The sequence below is a fragment of the Pinus tabuliformis genome, chromosome 7, assembly GCF_031772625.1.
Source record: "Pinus tabuliformis cultivar Carrire ecotype Pingquan chromosome 7, CPIR1, whole genome shotgun sequence".
In the NCBI taxonomy this organism is placed as follows: Eukaryota; Viridiplantae; Streptophyta; class Pinopsida; order Pinales; family Pinaceae; genus Pinus; species Pinus tabuliformis.
The window spans coordinates 943814789-943837415 of NC_142293.1; positions in this window are offsets into that span (position 1 = coordinate 943814789).

A 22627-nucleotide genomic window follows, 5' to 3' on the forward strand; every position below is an offset into this window, starting at 1 on the left:
TCTTTTTACCGCCGGATTTTGATTTGGCCGTAGATGATTCTACGACATGAATATCGGCAAGAATTTCCATGGAAGAGTCTCCTGTCGGGGAATCTGGTAAAGTTATGATAGGAGAAGAATTCTTTGTAGATTATTTCTTACTTTTGGTGTTAACTGAACCAATCATACCATCAGCGACATGAGACCCTGAAGGAGCTGCAGTTATTTGATTCTGTTTAGGAAGGTCAGGGATTTTCTCGTGTAACGTACCCGACTACGTATAAACGAGGTCTAGGTACTGAGCTTGAGCAATTACTTGCTCTTCAGTAATGACTCCTGCCTTAGCTACATCCTCAGTTATTTTAGGTAATAATGATTTGACAAACCATTCTGCTAAGATTTGATCCGGAATAAAAACTTTCACTAAACATTGTCGACATCTCCATTCATGAATGTGATCTGAAATATAAGTGGACATTGGCTGTTTTAATGAAGTTAATAATTCCGTGCCATTGTCATATCTGATTGGCAACTGAAAATGAGTTAAGAATGAAGTAGCTAACTGACTAAAATTATAAAAAGTGGCTCGCGGTAACTCAATGTACCACTTGGCCGCAAGACCAATTAGAATGCATTGAAAAAGATGTAAGCGAATTGAATCATCTGAAATGGAGTTAAATGCACACCAGAGGTGATAAGTCATCACATGGTTTGATGGATCCTCTCCTGATTTACCTTCAAACTTTGGTATATCACTAGGCAACTTATTCGGCATTGGCGGCCAAAACGGAAGATAATTAATTGGATCGTTCGTAAGGCGTGACAAATCAGGCAAGTCCAAAGTTGCAATGAACAGTAACTGACGATTAGGGTCTCAAAAACCCTGGGTCATAAGACCAGCCCCAGGAGGAGGATATCCAAGATAACTTGGAATTGGAATTGCATTTGGGATATTATATCCTCCCAGAAAACCAGGATTAACTGAACCGTACTGGGGTTGTTGAGGTTGTTGATAAGTATATCCAGGGTACGGTTGATAATGATAGACTGGGTTCTGCACAGCATGAAAGAATTGGTATTATCCCTGGTACGGTTGATAAGTAAATTGAGGTTGACTTGTGACAACCGTACTTGGACAGGGTTGTCCTGCAGGCATCTGAACCAAAGTTTGAATTGTAGGTCCAGACTGAGGTAAAGATGCTTGAGTTGTTGATGCAGGAACAGTAGAAACCGGAGCTGCTGATACTCCAGAAGTAGGTGGGGTAGATTGAACAGATGTTGTGGCAGTTATAGCAGTCGTTTGAGGCGAAGTTCGAGGCGAACTAGGCCCAGGCTGAGAAACTACACCAGGTGCAGAAGTTTGAATAGTAGGCTAGACAGGTTGTTGGGTTGAACCAGAAACCAAGAGTTGTCCAGATTGAGATGACAACTGCACATTCGGTTGCAAGATTTGTTGGGATTGAGATGGATCCCACACTACATTCATTCTGGGGTATGGACCCATAGAAGGTTGAGCATATTGAGGACCATAACTGGGTTGAGGGTAGGCTTGATAATTCAAAGGTACATTTCCAGTTCCTTGAACAAATGATTGACTTCAAGGTGGTTGGAAACCTTGGGTTGGGTACTGACCTTGAGGTTGATAACGTTGAGGCACTTACTGAAACTGGGGTTGACCTTGAGGCATATATTGATAATGGGGTTGACCTTGAGGTACGTACTTAGTCTGGGGTTGACCCTAAGGAATGTACTATCCCGAAGGTATGTACTATCCTTGAGGTTGCCCCCCAGGCGGTAATTGGGTACCTTGAGGTTTCCCCCCAGGCGGTAATTGAGGACCTTGAGGTTGCCCCCCAGGCGGTAACTGACTACCTTGAGGTTGCGGATTTGGAATGGTACCTGACATCATAAGAATATCTTCTACACTCAATGCTTTAGTTCCATTATTACCAGTTAATAACCCTTGTTCAACAGGTTGAGGAGATGCTCCTGAAAAAGTACCAGTAAGTGACGATACCCAGAAGGAACAGAACGACCGCCATATAAAAATGTTTCTGGAGATTGAGAAAACATGGATGACTGTCTTGACATATTCAAAGGAGGATAATAACCTCTAGGTGTTGGATGAAAAGGAATGCGAGGTGGTGAAAAAATTAGTCCCGGGTTTTCTAAAAAGTTGGTCAATGAAAGATACTAAGCGTCCCTCCTAGGTGGACTGTAAAAGATCGATTCACGCTCCCTAAGTTCTATAGTTGGTTGATTTTTAGGGATAGATATACCTTATTCCGGAGTGACAAGTTCTTCAATAGCAATAAGTCCAGAAGGAAGATTTTGGGTAATGATTCTCCCTACTTGGGTGAACCAAGACCAGTGGAAGTTGGAGAGGCAAATCCTGATGATGGAGTAGCAGCAGGTTCAGTTTCAGGTTCAGAAATTTCAGGTTCCTAGGCTAATTCACTAGTAGAGGAAACACTACCAATAACTTCAGAAAATGAAATTGGTTCAATAATATACTATGGTGCTTGAACTTGATAATCAAGATGCACAACTAAAGAAGATTCTCCTTCTTCAGGTGACCCAACTCTATTGTCACTAGGAGTTACAAGAGCTCGTAGCCCTTCAAGCTGGCTTGGTGAAAACTCAGGAGGTTGGCCCTGAAGTCTACGGGACTGTCTCGGTAATTCAGCCACGATTAAATATTTTAATTACTTCACATGCAAACAAAGAAAAATCTCAATGAAAACCACCTAAAGTCTCTAAAGAACCAAACAATTTGAATCACACGCCTAAAGAATCTAGGAGGTCAAACCACACACAAACAGTAACTTTCCATACCAAAAACACTAGTTAGTGATGAAATCTAATGTCACAGAATTCAATACAGAAATGGCGGTTGGAACAGTTACCCCAACAAGCTGCTTAATGAAAAAGACTGGCACAAGTTTCTCCACTAAACCGTCTCGAGTGAAGAGAACCCCCCAGAGACTCCAAGTGAGTCTAGTCGACGTCTGCTCCAGGTACAGTGGGATCTTCCCTCCACCGTCACCTTAGGAAAGAATCCTATAGATTATGGTCACTATGGTTACCAACAGAAACAAATATACCTGGGGGAATAGTCTGTGATCCGATACACACGCAAGGGCAAAGTAGCAAAGCTCAATCCCCTTGAAGGCTCCTTGACATAATCCAAGGTTTACCAACAAGTGACCCTAGGCTCCTCAACAATGGTTAATCCGAGGTTTATTGTTTTTAATACGTGTATATCTGTTATCGTTCCCAATGAGGAAGGATTGATTACCCCACTGGTTCGGATATGACCTCGTGCTTGACTCCTATAAGAGGAGCTTCCCAGAGCATAGATGTAACAATTGGAATTTATCTCCTAATGCAAGATACATCTACTTGTTTTTTTTTACTATCTTGGAGAGTTAATTACTCCCTACTCCAAGATACTAGCCTAAGCTATGTTGGTGATAAAGAGCCCTAGAAATAAAAAGATTGCTAGATAAATTTTACTTTAATCGTTATTTTTATGGTTTTTTCTTAAGTCAAAAGGTGTGGAGATGAAACTTTATAGTGTGAAGACTCAACTCCAAAACACTAAAAATGCACCTAAGATGATAAACAATCATTTTTCTTCAATGAATTTCTAGCTAAAGAAAGAGTTGAGAACACAAATTCTTGAAAAACAAATCTTTCCTTAACAAATAAATGAAAAGAAGAACTTTTTTGTCTTTTTCAATAAACTCAAAACGAGACTACTAATTATGCTCATGAAAAATTCCTTTTTCTTTTTCAACAATCAAAAACTACAAAAACAAACTTTTTCAAAAGAGATTTTAAAATTTCTAGAAAACACTCAAAACTATGAAAAATCTAATCTTGAGATCTATAACTTCTAAAAACCTAATTGAAGCAAAATCTTACAAAATTTCTTTTCGAGAATGTTTTACTTAGCTATCAGCAAACTAAGGACTAATTTGTTCAGAATAACAAATTAATCAAAAAACAACCAACTTATGTTTTCATTTTAAAAATGAAATCCAAAGCTTTCAAAATGAGTTCTTTCGAAGCTTCGCAAAGAGGAAAACAAGATGTATTCCTCACCAAAGGTAGATTTTACAAATTGGTCAGACTCACAAAGAAGACCAGCAAAACCCAAGGTGATCTGAGGTTTCTTAGGCTTCTAAACTCTAATTTACTACAAAGACCAAATGAAAATCAAGCCAAGCACACAAAACTTCTAGAAATTCACCTAAAACCTAAATGCCAATGGAATTCACCTACAAAAAATTTCTGACAAGACACGTGCAGATCTGGGTAGAGGCTAAAACACATAAAAAAATCCTAAGTTTAACTGGGTGAAAATATTTTAAGTCTTTCAAATTTTGACAGGGTCCGCAAGCATCCAATATAACCAGGTGCGGTACAGCTCTGTGTAGTAAAGCAACAGTGCGGGGATCTCCACACTGTGTTACAACCAGAACATGCGGTCCTCTTCCAAAAGCGTGAAAAACAAAAAATAATTCAAAATCTAAGGAAACTACCCAATCCCACACACTTCAAGAAAAAAACCAGAAACAAAGAAAAAGTTTCTCAAGTCAAAGTAAAAGTAAAGGGAAAAAACCAAAATTCAAGTCCCCAATGGAGTCGCCATTTTGTCGGCCGGATAAATCGTTCTTGCGGACAAGACAGATCTCCCTAGTATCTACTGATATCTAGCGACAAGCAAATTATATCTTTCTCTAAATATTATGATTTATAAATAAAAGCCAAGAGATGTTTTAGACCCTACCTCAAGTCCAACGCTAGTTTGTGGCAGCCACGCTTTGACCATCCAAATGAGCTTCCTTTTAAAGAACCTGCAAACACAAACAAGCACACATCAAATAAAACCTGCATAGCCAATATAATAAACCATATTTATCATGATGATCAAGAAATTCATGAAATAAACCATATAAGACATCTTATTAAGAAAAATGAACTTGATTGTATTAACTTTAAACAAAGAAGAACTTTACAACCTTGGTGCCTTGATGTTGTACAAGCTCCTCCCAAGGTCCAGCAAGAATCTCCTCTACTTTGACAAGTTTCACTCTCTTCCCAAAGAGATCAAAAGGTATGTAATATCTCCTCTCAAGCTCAATTAGGAAATCTAAATTCCAACAGCATTTACCCTCAAAAATATTTAGCTTTCAACCTCCCTAGCAACCAGCCCAATGCCTCATTTTATAGTGCAGAGGAAGGAAGTTACCAAGTCCACCTTCAAAGGGATAGAGTCCTCCTTCAAAGGGATAAGATCCTCTCATCAAGGGGTTAGCTCCTTTCGTTATGGGATGCATGAACCACCTAGGAGCAAACTTGCCACCTCAAGATTCCTTCTAGAAGTGTCCAGAATTAACCCAAAGTGAGTTTTTAATAATAAACTTGCGCCTTTTTTACTTTTACAGGGGTCCACACCCTTTCCTTTAGAGACAGAGCGGGCAGGTCCACAGGGAACATGACCAAGAGGTGCAGGACCGCAGGTAATGCTAAGAGAAAGTGCGGAACCAAAGTTTTAAAGATTTTCTAAGGACTTTCTCTCATTTTTAAGGCTTGACATGAAGAGTTGAGGTTTAAGACTTGCATAGGAGGATAGTATGAGTGGTGATAGACTCACACTGATTGCAAAAAGTCACGGTGACAATATTTTGTGCAACAATGGTGGTAGAGGTGTTGAGATAAGCGATTGAGGTGTGTTAAGAGAGAAGGGAAATTATTTTTTTAAGATAAATGTCTTTTTGATCTGAGTTTCAAAATGAATGAAAGATGGATCAACGTGGTCAATAACTTGTTGGATCTTACATTTCAAGGGTTGTATCTCTGGGCCAGTAGTGGCTGAAAAATAATTAGGGGTTGGAGCTCCTTTTAGTAGCAACTAATAAAATTTGGAGTGGAACATTCCTTTTAGTGGTAGCAAATAAATTAGGGGTAGTATCTCCTTTCAGTGGTAGTTAATAAATCAATCCGTTGACTATGTTGGACCCGCCAACATTCAAAGGATCTCCCTGATAAGAAGTCCCAACTAGACCTTAGATTGTTTGGAGTAGGATTCCCAGTAGTGGCTGGTATTGTAATGCCTCGAACGCGGTAGCGCGTAGAGATAAGTACGATAAATTTGGGTTGAATCATGTGTGTAACCTTGTGAATAATCAAGTGTGATGCATGGGGGTTCTAACATACAGAGGGGAAAAGGAAGTGTGCCCCTTAGAAGCCTGTAATAGTATGTAGCTTGAAAAGAACACACGAGTGGAATGAAATCACAAGCTAAAATGCAGAATAGTCCACAAATTAAAGTGATGGGTTAATCCAACAACACACATTCAACAAGATTCATGCAATTTCATACAAAATAATTCATAATCAAATGCATAAGTTAAACAACATACATTGATAAAGAAACCAGAATAGTCCAATTACAATAACAACATATTCATGAAAGCATGTTATCTCTAATATTATTATTATAAGTGAAAGTTCCATCCATACATACACCATTGACAACCACTATCTTCAATAGTGGAACATTATAGTCAAGAACACCTACTCCTCTAAAGAAGTATACTTGCTCTACCTTGTCGAGAAGCCAAGGCTCGTCAAAATACTCCCAAGCCTTTTCTAAGCCTAAGCCTAGCCAAAAGCTTGGCTCCCAAAATCTTGTTCTATGAGTTATGAGGTTCTATTTATCACAAAGGGTGGGGTGACCCTTGACCTTCCCCTTTGTGACCCATTGACTACCCTGATGACTCTTCAACTTCTTCAAAAATAATTCATTACATAACATGATGACCTTTCGCATTCCACTAATGACACTTGGAATTTCACTTATAACGTATTTACAAATAATATTAAATTTTCCACATGTACCCATGTGAGACAAAATATGTCAGAGATAGCCTAATAAGACAAAACATTATGGCTCCGAAGTTTGGGGAATGACCAACTTGACAACCTCTACTTGGTGCTTCTCGGTCACGTATTGATGCCAAGCTTGGTACTATGTGATGATGTCCCCAAATTGATTAATCGTGTATTTCTAATAGTGAAGTCTTTCCTCCATAGCTTCTGGGTATATGGTCTTAGAACCTATATCCAACTCATCCTGAAGCATGTGTAGCATGGTGTTGACCATGACAGGACCACCAATGTACTTATACATTTTATGTGTGCTCAACTCCAAGTCATCCCTAGTGACCTCTTGCCTTAGTTGCTCCATGTACCTGTCAATCTCTAGCCAGAATTGGTTCTTGTTTTTAGCTTCAGTGAGGGAAATGATTGACGATATCCTGCGTGTTCTCACCATAACCTCCAAACTCTTGTAAAACCGTGCATATGAGGCTTGTATGCGGCTAACAAATGGGGCAAGCTACTCACAATTCTGGATTAACATCCAGACCTTTACTTTCTCTAGCTCCACCTGCGGCTTCATCATATTTGGAAAGAGAAGTGGGGCCCCTTTGTACTGCATTCTCCACTCTTGGACATGGGTAATGGAAACATGTATGTTCCTCAAATTTTGAACAAACTCTTTGCTCTGTTGTTGTAAGACATGCACACGGACAACTGCTTTATGCACGGTGACAAATCCATCGTAGAGCTTCCACATGGTGGTCTCAAGTGTTGATACTTCATCAAGTATTGCTTTCCTCATCCCTTCCATTACGGAAACTACACTCGGCTCTCTGAGTTGTTCCACCTCTTACTTGGTAGCCTACAATTGTTTTTTCCATTTGTTCATTCTTGGCCAATAGGAACTTAACATTTGAGCTCGTTGCTCCTACATAGCTAAGGTGGTTGTAACCACCCTTCTTCCACATCTACCCAAGTAACTGGTCAACCGGGGTAACCATGTGATGATAGGATACTATGATATGATTCAACCTCCTTAGTGACCTTAAGGAAATGGAATCAATGGAAACACATCAACCATACCTTCTACATCAACAACAACACCCCCAAGAGACATCCCAGCCACTCAGGCATCCTCCCCCTGGGTCGCAGTCACCTTTTAGACCTACTGACCTCTTGATGCTCTCATGTTATGGGCATGCCAGCCTCCAGGGACCTCTAGACACTCTTATAGGTTTGCATGCTTGTGTTCAGGGACATTTCCCAGTAGACTTGTGCCAATGTCTATGGAATTTAAGGCACTTTTCTAGCCCAAAATTCTATCCACTTCCCAAAACTTGTTGTAACTTTTAGAATCCATCAAACACATGATGAAAATACTATTAAACAAAAATCAACTTTAGGATAGGCTTGACCATCCCCAACTGGGACTGACATTCTGTCAAACACTTGCCATAAATGTGACCTATAGGTCTAGGATGCAAGACATAGCATGAATGACTGAAAACTATTTTGAAACATGACAAGAAGGATCACCACCTTCTCCCTTGAATTTTTATGACATCAATTAGGTCTTGTATCCATAATTTAACCATTACAAGTAAATACATGAAATAATTATGACATGAACCAGTCAATTAACCATGCTTATAATCAACATAAAACCATGAAAATAACATTGAGATAACAACCATTAAATCCACATATCAATAAGTACAGAAGCAAGAGAAATTATATTTTATTAACCATAGGAAAATCCAACTAGGTTCAGGACTTCCACGTATCACTAGACTGTAGACATGGCTGAACCAAATATTTCTTTTAGCCAGCACCCTTGTGCCATATTCCAAGCATTAATGTGGGATGTCATGGATAAACCAATCCAAAAAAAACCAAGGGAATCCAGAGCTTAAACCGCCTCCACCCTCACCAAATTGTGATCACACCAAAACTGTACTTCGATCACAAAACTGAATCGAACTTGGAATGCCATCTGAAATCCATCACTATCCTTCAAGATTTTTTTTTCTCATTGTCTCACAGGCTTTATCGCAATCCAATACTGGATTACTAGGTCCTAAACCAAGACACTAGCCTCTCAAGATTTACCGCAATCCACACTGGATCACTAAGCCCTAAATCGAGACTCCTCCCTTAGGCTTTAACGTGTATCCTGCCAAAACCAGTCAAGGGATTCCTAGGCCTTTGTGAATGAACCTTGAGACCACCTCCGCCATAGATTCCAAAATCCATCTGGCAATTCCAAAGTTAAAAACTGAGATAAACATACAAACACACCATGGCATCTAGAAAAGGCAAGGCTAGGTTGAAAAAAAATGTCATAACTGGACAAAACCATGCCATCGAAAACAAGAGAACCATACACAAACATACAAATTCATGCATGTCAAAACCAACTAGGAAATCACACATGCAATATCTTACCTGCAAGTACTTTTGTTGAAGCTATTTGATCCCGCTCTTCCTTCCTTGATCCTTGCTTTCCTTCCTTCCCCTTTTCTTTCTTTTCCTTCCTTGCTACAAATCTAGAGTGCTCCAAGAAAACTCTAAGTGTCCAAGAGTGAGAAAGAGAGAGAGAGAGAATAATGAGAGAGCTCCAAAACTGTATTGACCAAGCCTACACTGACCAAGCCTGCCAACTGATCCTTAGAAGCCTTCTTATCAATGAGGCCTCTATTTTCTTCAATTTCCATTATTTTCCTCCTTGCATGCAACCTGTGACCTTTCACCTCCGTTTTCTCCTATTTTCTTTTATTTTCATAAATAAGTGTGTCAAAAATTCCTTTTTTCCTTTTTAATGCCTTTTCCTATGCCAATTTCCTTTAGCCATAAACACATCCAGTGATGCCCACTAGGATATCGTTACCCAACACTGAGCTTGGAATATGTGTCCCTTACCCGTGGTCTTATTTTTCCTTTATTAACTTTTATTACATGAATGTTTCACCAGGGTTGTTACAGTGGCATCGACAAGGGTAGCGAGATGTTTTCTAATATCTAAAACTATCAGCCTTTCCTTCCTGAATGCAGGTGACGTGTGTTCATCTGGAAATTGATTCCTCCGTGCCTGTAAAATATTCTTCTGCAACTCGTCAAATGATAGATTATACACATCCATAACCGAATCATCATCAAGGAGAACAACCTCTCCTTGCTCACTCAAGATTGGTTTTGAAAATGGAGGTGGTGGAGACTAAGAGGTGACCTCAAGTGCTCTTAATTTTATGGATCCTTTCCCAACTCCATGTTTGTCACTTCCATCAGTTGCTCAATCTGCTAAGCAAGATCTTGATCCTACATCTATTCACCCTTTTCTTCATCTCCTCGTTGTTCTGACTCCTCAACTTGTATGGTAATTTTTTTCTCTATCATCAAGCATTTCCTTTCTTCCTCCACTTGGTTCTACTTCTCTTCCCTTTCTTTCCTTCTCAACTCCTGCTCTTTCTTCAACTTCTTCTCCCTTTCTTGCAACTTTAGTTCTACTTCCTACAACCTTTTCTTTTCTTTCTTCCTTTGCTCTACTTCTTTATCTATTTCTCCCTCTTTGACTCCAATGCTAAATATTATTTCTCAGTGATAGGATCCTCTCTCATCTTGTAGCTTTACTCTCCCTCTAGGTTTTCAAAAATATTCCCCTTGCCCTTGTCTTGCGTCGGATTGTTGCTTATTGTTATTGTTGTTGTTTCTTCCTATAGAGCAACCTTCCAAGTTGTGGCTATACTGATTGGCTCGTGGAGCTTGGATTCATTGTAACAGTACCTCCAAGGGTCCTCCTCGCGCTAGTGAAATGTCCTATGGATCCATGGATAGTACACCTTCACACAGTGGTTCTTGCAAATACTGTGAGGATCATACAGATTAAAGTATTAGTGTCGAACTCGAACTTAAATATCTCCTTAGCTTCAACATCTTCATATTTCAAGCTCTTAATCTCTTACAATCTGATCCACAAAGGAAGAGCAGACCATGGCACTTTCTTCTTCCTATGCAGTCCTACTGAAAACCCTGTGGAGAGGTGATATGTTGGGTCCCTATAATACTAGTGATTACCCCATTACTATTGTAGTTATACCCCTTATTTATATTGTTGTGCCCCTATTACCCCCATGTTGTTATTTCAGTGCCCCATAGAACCCCTCTATTGTTATTTTTGTGGCTTTATATTATTGTTGTTAGGTCGGCTGGATTATATTGTGACTCCTTAGACTCCTATATATAGAAAGGAGGTTTTGTCATTTGTATCATCCAAGAATTGTTCATTTATGTAATGTAAAGGAGGTTTCCCCCTCGAAGAGGTTAAATTCTAAGGCGTTGATCTATCTTTTCTATCTTTTCTTGAGCTGGTTTCATAACATTTGGTATCAGAGCTTTGGATTCTAGGGTTTCGCTGCTCCAAACAGGTCATCGTGGCATTTTCGCTATAACTTTTTTTCTGTGACGTTTCAGACGTCGCAAAAAAAACCCATTTGAGAAGAAACTATGCTGAACCTTGGGTCCGAATTTCAGAGCTTTTCGCCTGATATTTACGGAGATATGATCTGAGGAAGTTGGTCTTTTTGCAGAATCCTGAATTACATTCAAAACATGTGACCTAGGGAAAATCGTCATAACTCTCTCTCTGGGGATCAGATTGAAATTTCGTAAGAAGCTATAGAAATAGGACGGAATGTAGTTTCTGGTATGCATGTTTCCGATCTAAAGGTTGAAACAGTGACTCGTGGCACGTCATACAAGTTCGCTTTACTGAATTAGTCTAGAAGCAAGTCACTGTGGGAGATTTCACATAACTCTTCCTTGGAGAATCCAATTTGGGTCAGACTTGTGGCATTCGAAAGAGGACGCAGAAGGCTACTACAGGTCACAATTTCAAAACTGGATGATCTAAAATTACAGAGATACATCAGATTCAATATCAGGCTTCTACAAAGTTTGGTTTGGTTTGCCAACAAAATAAAGTTGAAACGATTAAGACACCAGGTCTATTACAACCTTTATCCATTCCAAGCCAACGTTGGGAGGAGGTTTCAATGGATTTTATCACAGGTTTACCCAAGTCTGAGGGAAAGAGTGTCATCATGGTGGTAGTTGACAGGCTTACCAAGTATGCACACTTTTGTGCATTATCACATCCATTTAAAGCCAGTACAGTTTCTACTGCATTTATGGAAACAATTCAAAAGCTACATGGAAACCCAAAGATTATTGTAAGTGACAGAGATCCCATTTTCACTGGAAATTTTTGGACATAATTATTTTCTTGTCTTGGTACTCAGTTAGCTCATAGCTCATCTTATCATACTCAATCTAATGGGAAAACTGAGATAGTAAACAAATGTTTGGAAGGATATCTTTGTTGCTTTGTATCTGATAAACGGACACAATGCGTGAAATGGTTGCCTCTGGCTGGATGGTGGTATAACACTTCCTTCCATACAGCAACAAAAATGACCCCATTTATGGCACTTTATGGGTATCAACCACCATCCATCACATCATATTTAAGAGAAAATTCTAAGGTTCAGGTAGTGGAACAGCACATCGAACATCAACAACAAGTCCTCCAACTCTTAAAGGATAACCTCGTGTTGGCACAAAATAGAATGAAACAACAGACAGATCAACATCGTAGTGAAATAAGTTTTGATGTAGGTGATTGGGTATTCCTACGGCTACAACCATAAAAGCAAATGTCCCTAAAGCAAGCTAAGAAGGATAATAAATTATCACCAAACTATTATGGTCCGTACAAGGTGTTGCAAAAGATTGGTACTATGGAATACAAATTGGAGCTTCCTGCAGCTTCTCGATTGCACCCAGTTTTCCATGTTTCATGTTTAAAGAAGGTTATAGGCGACAAGCTCCCAGTTCAAACAATATTGCCAGAACTTGACGAGGAAGGAAAAATTATATTGGAACCGGAAGCAGTCACAGAAACAAGAACTCGACAACTATGAAATCGATCAATTTCAGAGTATCTTATCAAGTGGAAGAACTTATTTGCTGAAGATTCCACATGAGAGGATGAGAATTTTATGTAGAAGTATCCAGAACTACTCAAGCGTTGAGGACAAATCTTTTTTGAAGGAGAGGGGCATGTTGGGTCCCTATAATACTAGTGATTACCCCATTACTATTGTAGTTATACCCCTTATTTATATTGTTGTGCCCCTATTACCCCCATGTTGTTATTTCTGTGCCCCATAGAACCCATCCATTGTTATTTTTATGGCTTTATATTATTATTGTTAGGTCGGCTGGATTATATTGTGACTCCTTAGAATCCTATATATAGAAAGGATGTTTTGTCATTTGTATCATCCAAGAATTGTTCATTTATGTAATGTAAAGGAGGTTGCCCCCTCGAAGAGGTTAAATTCTAAGGGTTGATCTATCTTTTCTATCTTTTCTTGAGCTGGTTTCATAACATGATATGAGACCTCTTGCATGACCAACTTGTCTGTGGCATACCATGGTATAACATGTGGAAGCTTATTTCCACCAAACACTCTGATAAAGGTGCCACCAGGTGAGGCATACCAATCTACAATGTTAAGTAATGCCTCCATCACTTCTCGGTACATGCAAGGTGTATCCTGCTCAAAGATCAACTTGTCCAACGGGGTGATGAAATGGTCAGTCAACCTCGTCATTACTCCTTGGTAGCTGCAATCGGAAAGAAACTTGCAATAAATGTTGATGACAACCTCTTTTGGTGTCCATGTCCAAATCATTAGGAAATGGTTGTTGGGAATAGATTGCATCTAGTAAGTACGCAGACACGTAGAATCTGACTTTCTCATCCTTGGGAAGATTTTGGGCGTTATTCACATGGACTTTAAACTGATGAGTGAACAAGTCTGACCAGTTGAATGGTCTTCCATCACTCACCAATTGGTTCAATATAACTACCTACACTTCAAGAAAGGTCTTTGTGCTCTCTTGACCATATATTCGGCATGAAAAGATGATCAAGAACTAGTAGGCCTTCTTGAGAGACTTTGTCTTATAAACATGATTGGGTGTTTGTCTAAAATTTGACACCTCTTTCACCCAACGCTTGACTATATCTCTCGTGTTCTCCTGGCTATGGGTGGTGTTATCTCAAAATCAGGCCCTGGAAGGCTGCTGACCAGGAAGACTTCAAGTAACTATTTCAGACCAATCTTTTGACTAAGGCTTAGCCTCCTTAGCCTGAGAGGGCTCTCTCAAAGGGTTATTGATTTTGACTATTAATAAGATGGCTAACTCTCTTGAAATAACATTAACACATATGAAGGCTGGACAAACATTACATAAGTTTCCATTGGGCTTATGGAGTCAGTCAAACCTCAGTAAATAATGATATTGCTTTAACATAGAAGTCAGGGCATGTGACATTTAAATGTTCAAAATACAACTCTTATAAAACCACAGTTCATAGATGAGTACAGGAAGTCAGAGCAGCATAAGTGAATTCTGAGTGATTACTCATCTAAGCAACTGAAAAAGGACATGAAGGACAAAGTAAAATAACACATCTTGAACATGGAAATGCTGTATGAATCCTGAGAAGAAAGGCATATATCTTATATTACTGAACTCTGTTCTTTACACAAGCCAAAACAGCACTCTGTTTTTATAAAATATCCAACCCTCATTACATAGATGTTCTAGCTATATATAGAAAATCCTTATTCTAACTACTTCGAGCTTCCTCCTCCAACATGAGGGGAACTCGAATTCTGCCTATGATGACACCTATCTACTTTACAACAAACTATTAAATACAATTAATGCTAACTGGAGTTCTAAAGAGTTCTAATTTGACTATGACTCTAACTCTATCTTCTTCGTAGAATGATTCCTTCTTGTTCTTTGACACTTGGACTCCTTGCAGTTTGGCTGAGATGGCTGAGATGAGTATTTAAAGCTCTATGTTAGCCTCAGATGCTGAATACCTTAACTGCTCAGTGATGTATCCCTTGCTTTTCGGTTCTAGTCCTCCATAACTTCGAATATACAGCAGCATGTTTTTAGCCCTTTTAATAACCCAAAAATATAGAGCACCACCATATTCCTGATGTGTTGGAGACTTCGTCGATGGGCAAGTGTGCAGGCCAAAATCCCTCGTATGTAACTCATTCAAAACCCTAATGACCGGTAATAAAGTGGCTTTATAACAGAAACTTTAAACTTGAGTCAAAACATTTCACCTTTTTAAAGGTACACCTGTTTTGATCTGAATTGCTGTGATAGCTTCATTTGGTCTCTTACATGTCCTTCAGGTGTTTCCTTTAGAAAATTCCCGATCATTTTACCAAACTGTTTGTCTGCGTTTAAAATCAACACCTACAGCAGTTTCGTAGCGCGCTACGAAACTGCTGAATTGTTTAAACAGCTTGTCTTTTTCCTGAGGTATTTACCGCCTAGACATTTGATTGCCAAAACTCCTTTTGATCTTTGATACATATAGCAGGGATATACATGTCCTCAAAACAATATAAACTAAGCAAAATTTGACAAAATTTGGAACAAAACCTTTCTTTGAACAGTAACTTCATTTCGCAGCTAACTGGTCTAACTGTGCCTTCAAGTCTTCAACTTTCTTCCTCATAGCTTTATTTTCAGCTCTTAGATGCATATTTATCTTTCTGATGAATTTGGCCTCCTTAATTGCGGGAACTGTCCATGTGTAAACATCGGCTACTGAATCCACCTGGTTTACTAGGTTTTCACTTCCTTTCAATACAACTTTACGATAATTTGCATACCTGACTGCAGACTCCCTAGTGGCATTCTTCACCTGAGAAATCTCATGTTTAGCTGCTTCCAACTGGTTCCTTATAGCTATAATATTACCTCCTTGAGATATGATGACTGTTCTATTTGTGTCTTTTTGCTTAATTTTCTCTGCCTCCTCTGTTCTAGGCAATTCCTCGGCTTCCTCTGTTCTGGGCAATTTCTCAGCTTCCTTTACTTGTTTCCTTGTAATAGGTCTTCTGGGTTTGAAGATGAATTCTTCACCAGGTTCATCAAACTTCAGCCTTTTTGAGGCCTTAGGCTTCTTGGTACTTTCTGGTGATGACTGTGTCAAATCAATATGCACTGGTTCAATTTGCTCAAACTCAATGGCTTCCAATAAATCATTCAGGCTTGCCTTAGATACTGGGCTTTCTTCAACAGCTAAGGCTTTACCTTTTTCTTTACTTACTTGGCTTCTTGTCCTTACTCTTGAAACTGATTCAGCTCTGTTTGTTTCAGCTACAGTCTTCTCATCCTGAGTCTTTTCTTTTGTTGCTTGCTGAGGTTGTTCTTTAATGATCAATGGCTTCACTGGTTTTTTAAGCTGTGACTTGGTTTGCTTTTTAGCTCTGACCTCCTTCTGAAGCTCAGCTATTGTGAGTTCTTTGACTGGTTGTTCTCTGACTGGTTGTGGAGTAAGGCCAGTTTTGCTTTGGAATCCAGCCATGAAGATGAACGAATTCCAGTCTCTGCCTATCTTCTGGAGGCCATCTAAAACTAACAATTTAATCAAACCATGGTGAAATAAAGAAGTCTCGCAATCCTCTTTTCTCAGCTGCACCTTATCACACATTTTACTTAGACTGTGAAATAAGTAAAAAGGAATATCTATGGAAGCCTTCCCAGTGAAATGTAAAAGCAACTTGAAATGATAAGAGTAGACCTTATTGTATCTTCCTTCACATGTCAAGTATTTCTGAATGCAGGTGAGAAGAAGGGCATAATGCTCCTTAACATAGTTTCTGGGCACTGCTTTTGTTAGGTCTTCATTCACATATGCCTCTTTTAAGAACTCTTTACATGGATTCATATCAAATTTAAAGTTCTTAAACCATTCTTGCTGCCCTCTTGGGATTTCTGTTACAGCAGCTATTGCCTCCGGAGACACTTGAACTTCCAACATAGCTATTTTTTAATTTAAACCGGTGAAGTTCAAAGCAAACTCTTTGGTTACCTGCGCATGTCCTCCTTGCAGCTTTTTACAGAAGTTCCAGCACCCGGCATCTTTGAATGCTTTCTTCACGCCTTCATCCCTCAATGCTATGTCTAAACCTTCAGGTTCGGTCCTCTGGCATTTTCCAGATCTGTGTTCTTTCCTCTCCATTTGTTTTTTGAAATCTTTACACTCACAATGACCAACAGCTTCAGTTGAAATGGTGGTTCAGTTCTTTTTAACTCGGGCTCGCTTGTAATCAGGCTCGCTTGAAAACAACCTCGCTTGAAAACTCAAATACATCGTCCGATAAGCTTGTCACTTATGTAACACTCACGATCATCATCAAGATACATGCACGGTACAATCCATCGGAATGATATTTCTGTGCGTTTCATCAAATCTATTGGTGGAGTGATGACTAATGAGCGCTTAGACATGCTACGGGAGGTACACAAAAACTGACATGAGAGGACAGAATTGGTGACTCATTAACAGACTTGACACTTTAGGAAAGATTCGCTGCAAAATGCATGAATCCGCGATTTTGCAGCGCGGTTAGTTTAAAATTCTACTAATGCGCTGCGAAATGGCTTAATGATAACGCGCTGCGAAATGACTGAACAATGATTACGCTGCGAAACTGGCCAATAGGATATTACACTGCGAAATCACGAAAAGACTCGGTGAATAGGATAAGACAAGACATGGCTTATAACACAATGATGGTGGAGGAGAACCAATAGGATTAGAGTATAATTTAAAACAAACACCTTTAAAACTCCAAATCCTAAGTATGAAACATAAAACGAAAACCATATGACACAGACCTTTGACATTGAACTAGGACCAAGGACTATATGCATAAAATTTTTATTCTAAGTGATAACAGGTGGCATAAAAATGTGTGTCCATGTGCCTCACCAGCTGAGGTAGATGATACATCTGATGAAAGTTATCTGCCCTAAAGGTCGAAAGCTCTATCCCCCTGGCACTACTCAATGTCATAGTCTCTAGATCTGTGTGTGAGAAAATCTAGCTAATAATACCCGCACATGGGAAGGCTTGGTACATACATGAAACACTAGATACTGATATAGAGTTGTTGTTCCTCTAAGTCTTCCTTGAATTCCTCTACAAAAGTGTCCTTGATTAGTTGCCATGTCAACTTTGTGCCCTTCTTAATGAATAGATAAGTGTATGCATAAAATGGTATATTAACTGACATCTACTCAACTTCTTTCCCAATACTACTCTCAATAGTTTCCTTTGATGAAACTCTCTTACGGGCCATGTTAACCGTAACTGCTAGAGAGATTCTCAACAACTACTGTACCTGTAGACAAAGAGGACACTCATGGTATGAAAATGTTAGCTTAAAACCAAGCTCACTTCAAGGCAAGATCAAGAAAAAAAATCGGGCTCATGATGGGGAGACTGCACAATTCTTATTCACAGAGGTGACTAGATGCCTACTGGAATTGTGCATTATGCAATCCCATCATTCAGTGGAGTAGGCTTGTAGACTTGTACTGAACAACGTGTAGTTAAGTCTGGGTACATGCCAGGACAAAGTGCACATTGTGTGGTCTCAGTGTCCAAGAATGGGAGCCTGGTTCCTGGAACTGCACAGTGCGTAATTGGATCCAGGCTAGTTCAGCATTTGTGTAGTTCCAGAAGCAAAGGCAGAGGCCTTGAGCTCCCAGAATGTGCAATGTATGCAAGGGAAAGCGAGATCCGGGCAAGGGAAGCCCATATCTGCCCAAGGGGAGAGTGAAATCGTGCAAATATGAAGGATGGTATGATGCTGAGTACATATATGACTGAGTGATGATTCATGCAAGTTAAACAAGTGCAGGAATCAATCAAACTAAAGGAAAATGAAGCATGTGGAGGGAGTCGCCGAAATGGCGACTGTTAGTGCAAAAACGAGGTAATGCATGCGACACTTGGGAAAGGAAATGAAAAACTTGAAACAACACTTCTACAAGATAAAACAAGTTAAAACACCAGAATTCATTCAACAAAACAAGTGGAACAACACTCTCACAAGCTAAACAAGAAAAAGTGAAAAAAAGAAACAAAAGACTAGAAAAGCAAAACTTGCCCAGAAAACTTATGACAATCGCACCAAAGGTTCCTTGATGTCCTCAGAAATGAAATAGATCCAAGTTCGAATGTGAAAATGAGATCTAGTAGTGTCAATTGAATATATTTGGTCAATTTAAGGTTTATGATGTGAAGGCCAAAAATCAAGCAAAAAGAAACACTTGGCAGTAGTTTCCAAAATAACTCAAGTGCCTCCTTTAGACTACTAAAAATAGATCCCTATTTTCTATAGAGGCTTTTTCTCTATTTTCTTTTTTCTTTTTTGGGAAAATTTTCCATGCATTTCCCAGAGACATTGCATAGTTATAGTAAGGACTAGGTAACTCAATGGGTCATGCACTGAGCAACTTCTGAGCAAGAAGCTTCTGCACAATTTCCGGGATAAGTGGCTTTGGGCTTCCTCTCATGTTGTGCACAATTTCCCAGACGAAGCCTAGATGTAAACTAGAATTGTGAAATTTTGGAGCTGAAGGCTCACTATCAACTTGGACATTGCAATTCCCAAGAGAAAGGCTAGTTTCCCTCAAGGATTGCACAGTTCTCTACGGAAAGCCCGGAACTGGATGGAAACCAAGTCAAGAGATTGGCTTGTGGGTTAGATAGTAAATCACATAATAAAACAAAAGCCATGATGTAAAGGATGAGGCTCAATTAAAGCACAAGTACCTAGATTAGTGCGAGATGAGCTACTATGATTTATAAGTGAGGCTCTAAAATGAAGCATAGGAAAAATTTTGGAGGGTGGTCATAGCTGCTACAACATTAGCAACACACTGGTAGAACTCCAACTCTCTTTATGGACCTTTTATCGTGTAAATCAAATCTAACTCTTCTGGAAGTATTGTTTGATTATTCAGTTGTCATAGCTTCTTCACTAGCTTGGTTAAATATGTAGTCACTACCATTCTCTTTATCAGCAGCACACATACCAATCCAAGTCAAACTAAGTTGTTTTGATTAGGGATGAGGTGTATATAGATGCACAGGTAATGTATATTATCAATTTTTTTGTTTCATATTTGGTGTTTCTCTTCTCCCAGCAGTCCTGGACAATACCTCGGTGGAGTCACTTCAAGAACACAAGCACTCCTTTGCTGCCAGCGAGCCTGGACATTACCACGGTGGAGCTACTTGCTTCACCGTAGGAAGCCCTTCTCTTCTTTTGCCTTTATTTTAGTTTTTACTTTTTTCATTTTGTAAATAACTATGCATAGGCACTTATCTATTTCATGAGGTGGAAGACGGGTCCTGACTTATTGAGAGAAAAAGAGGTTGTCCCTTTAGAGAAGTGTGTTTATATATGCATCCGACATAATTGTTAAGGTTTTCCCCCTCTCCTTACTCTACTTGCCTGAGCTAACAAGGGTTAAATGAATATAGAAAACCAATTAGAGTAGGCGGTACTAGTTAAGAGTGCAAGAATCGTGATTTAATCATGATTCTCTCTGAATGGAATGTATTTTCCATCAGGGTATCATTGACTAGATTAAATGCATGATTCACATAAAGATAGGAAATAAATAGATAACCAAGTGTTGATAGTTGTATGAGTTCCTCTTGGATTTCACCCTTCTTTTCTAAGAGCCAAACATGGTTTCATGTAGAAACTAACCTACAGGTTCACAATAAAACAAGCAAAGGAAAGAATAAAGACAAAGAAAAAAAAGTAAGAAAATCAAGAAACAAAACAAGAAAGAAAACACTACTCCTACTCCTAAGCTAAGCAGAGCATGGGCCAAATCGCTGAAGTGATATTTCCATTGCAGCCACCAGCACATTGGTTGGCCATGTAGGTGACAACATGATTGACAAGAAAGATATTAAAGCAAACCAACAGACAAGAAAGATAAAACAATCCAAACCAATACATTTGAAGTTTTAATTCTTCCACAGAAAAGAAAAAATTGAAAGCATGTGAAAGGAACTCTGCAGATGTATCATGGTGTCCTGTCATAGTAGACGTGGAACACAAGCATTTACATACCTTCAAACTTGACAAACAAGCAATCATAAAGAAAGAAGAAAAATTATGTTTCGCAACAGTGCTTGCTTTGTATGACTCCTCCAAGGCATGAACGACATGATCGTGTGATTCTGGTGGAGGATGTGAAAACTATGAAATGGATTGATTTTCAGTGTGAACAAGAGAGTGATGATGAGCCTAGGGAGATTCAATAGATTTATAATCATCAGTGGAACTAACCTCAAGGCTAGGAGAACCTAACATAACCATCAACTCAAGCTAAAGTGCCTTGACAGCTTGAGGAGTTTCCACTTCATCAAAAGATGGATCATCAAAGATTGGTGGCTTAGAAAGATCAATAGTAGGTGAATCAGAATCATGATCGGATGAGTGAGTGAAACGATCATGATAGCCATGATCAGAAAAATTCAAGATGGATAATGAAATCCTCATGACCTGACGAATCATAAAGAGGGGATGATGAAAAACAAGATTTTTCACCCTTTAAGTTTCCAGAAATGTAAGATGAGAGATTGGGTGGATTCGGGGAGAAATATTTGTCCTCTCCACAATCAAATGAAAGGCTAAAATCCTAGGTGTTCTATGAATAATTGGAAGTGGAAACATCCAGAGATGAATTTTCACAAGATGGAATAGAAATGGTAGAATCGTGGAAGATTCCAGGATAAAAAAGATGAGGTATGAACAGAAGGGGGTCATCCTTCACCATAGATTCTTGTTTAGACTCCCACACATACTCATCAAAAATGATAGAGCAAGTTAGTTGTTCAACACCAACTCCATCAAAAACTTGATCCTCGTGAACATCACAGGTGGAATATCGAATGGTTGAACACAACACGCCAAAATCTAGAGGACCAAAGGAACCAATGGAAGGAGACTGAGAAGATAATATCATGTGACAACCATCAGGATTTCAGTCCAAATCTATGTAGAAATCCTGAGCAAGTGGGGTAGGAGGAGATGGTGACAATTCCACATGTGGATTCATAACTTCTCCAACTCATCCTACGAGGCTAGAGATGTTTGATGAGAAGGAGATGGACGGTCACTTAGGATAGCAACCTTGTCTGTCTCAGATTTTAAAGCTCTAACACTGAGGTATGTTGGAGAGAGTTGGAAGACTCTAACTCATGCTGATTCTCAGAGATGTGAACAAGATAATGAAACCTTCCCTCCAAAAGTTTCCAGTCAACTTCATCTTCAGGAAATTCATAACAGTAATGAAGAAAATGATCGTGAAAATGATCAAGAGAATTGTCAGGTGCTTTTCTCAATTTTAAATTTTTTTGATAAAGTGCTTTATGGTCATAAAGAATGAAAGCGTGACTTAATTATTTGAACATGTGATCGAAATAGTGTATAGAGGTTGTGGGAAATATGAGACACCGTTGCTTTGTGCACCCTTCGAATGTGAAAGTGAACAACCCATGTGCATTATCATCTGAGGGGACATCATGCCTATCACAGAAGTCAGCAAAGGAAATTTTGTGCCTGAACAAGGGTGTTCCATTATCTCCATTGAGTTTATATTTAGACAAGTCATCTATAACATCCATCAGCACATCGAAATCAACATCGTGAAAGAAACATGTCAGGGTTGTGATTAGGACATAAGTCATGAAAGATGTGCAAAAATTTAAAACAAAATTCAAGGACTCAGCTTGTCATCTGGCCCTCCTTTTAGCACTAGCAATGTTGATGGTGTT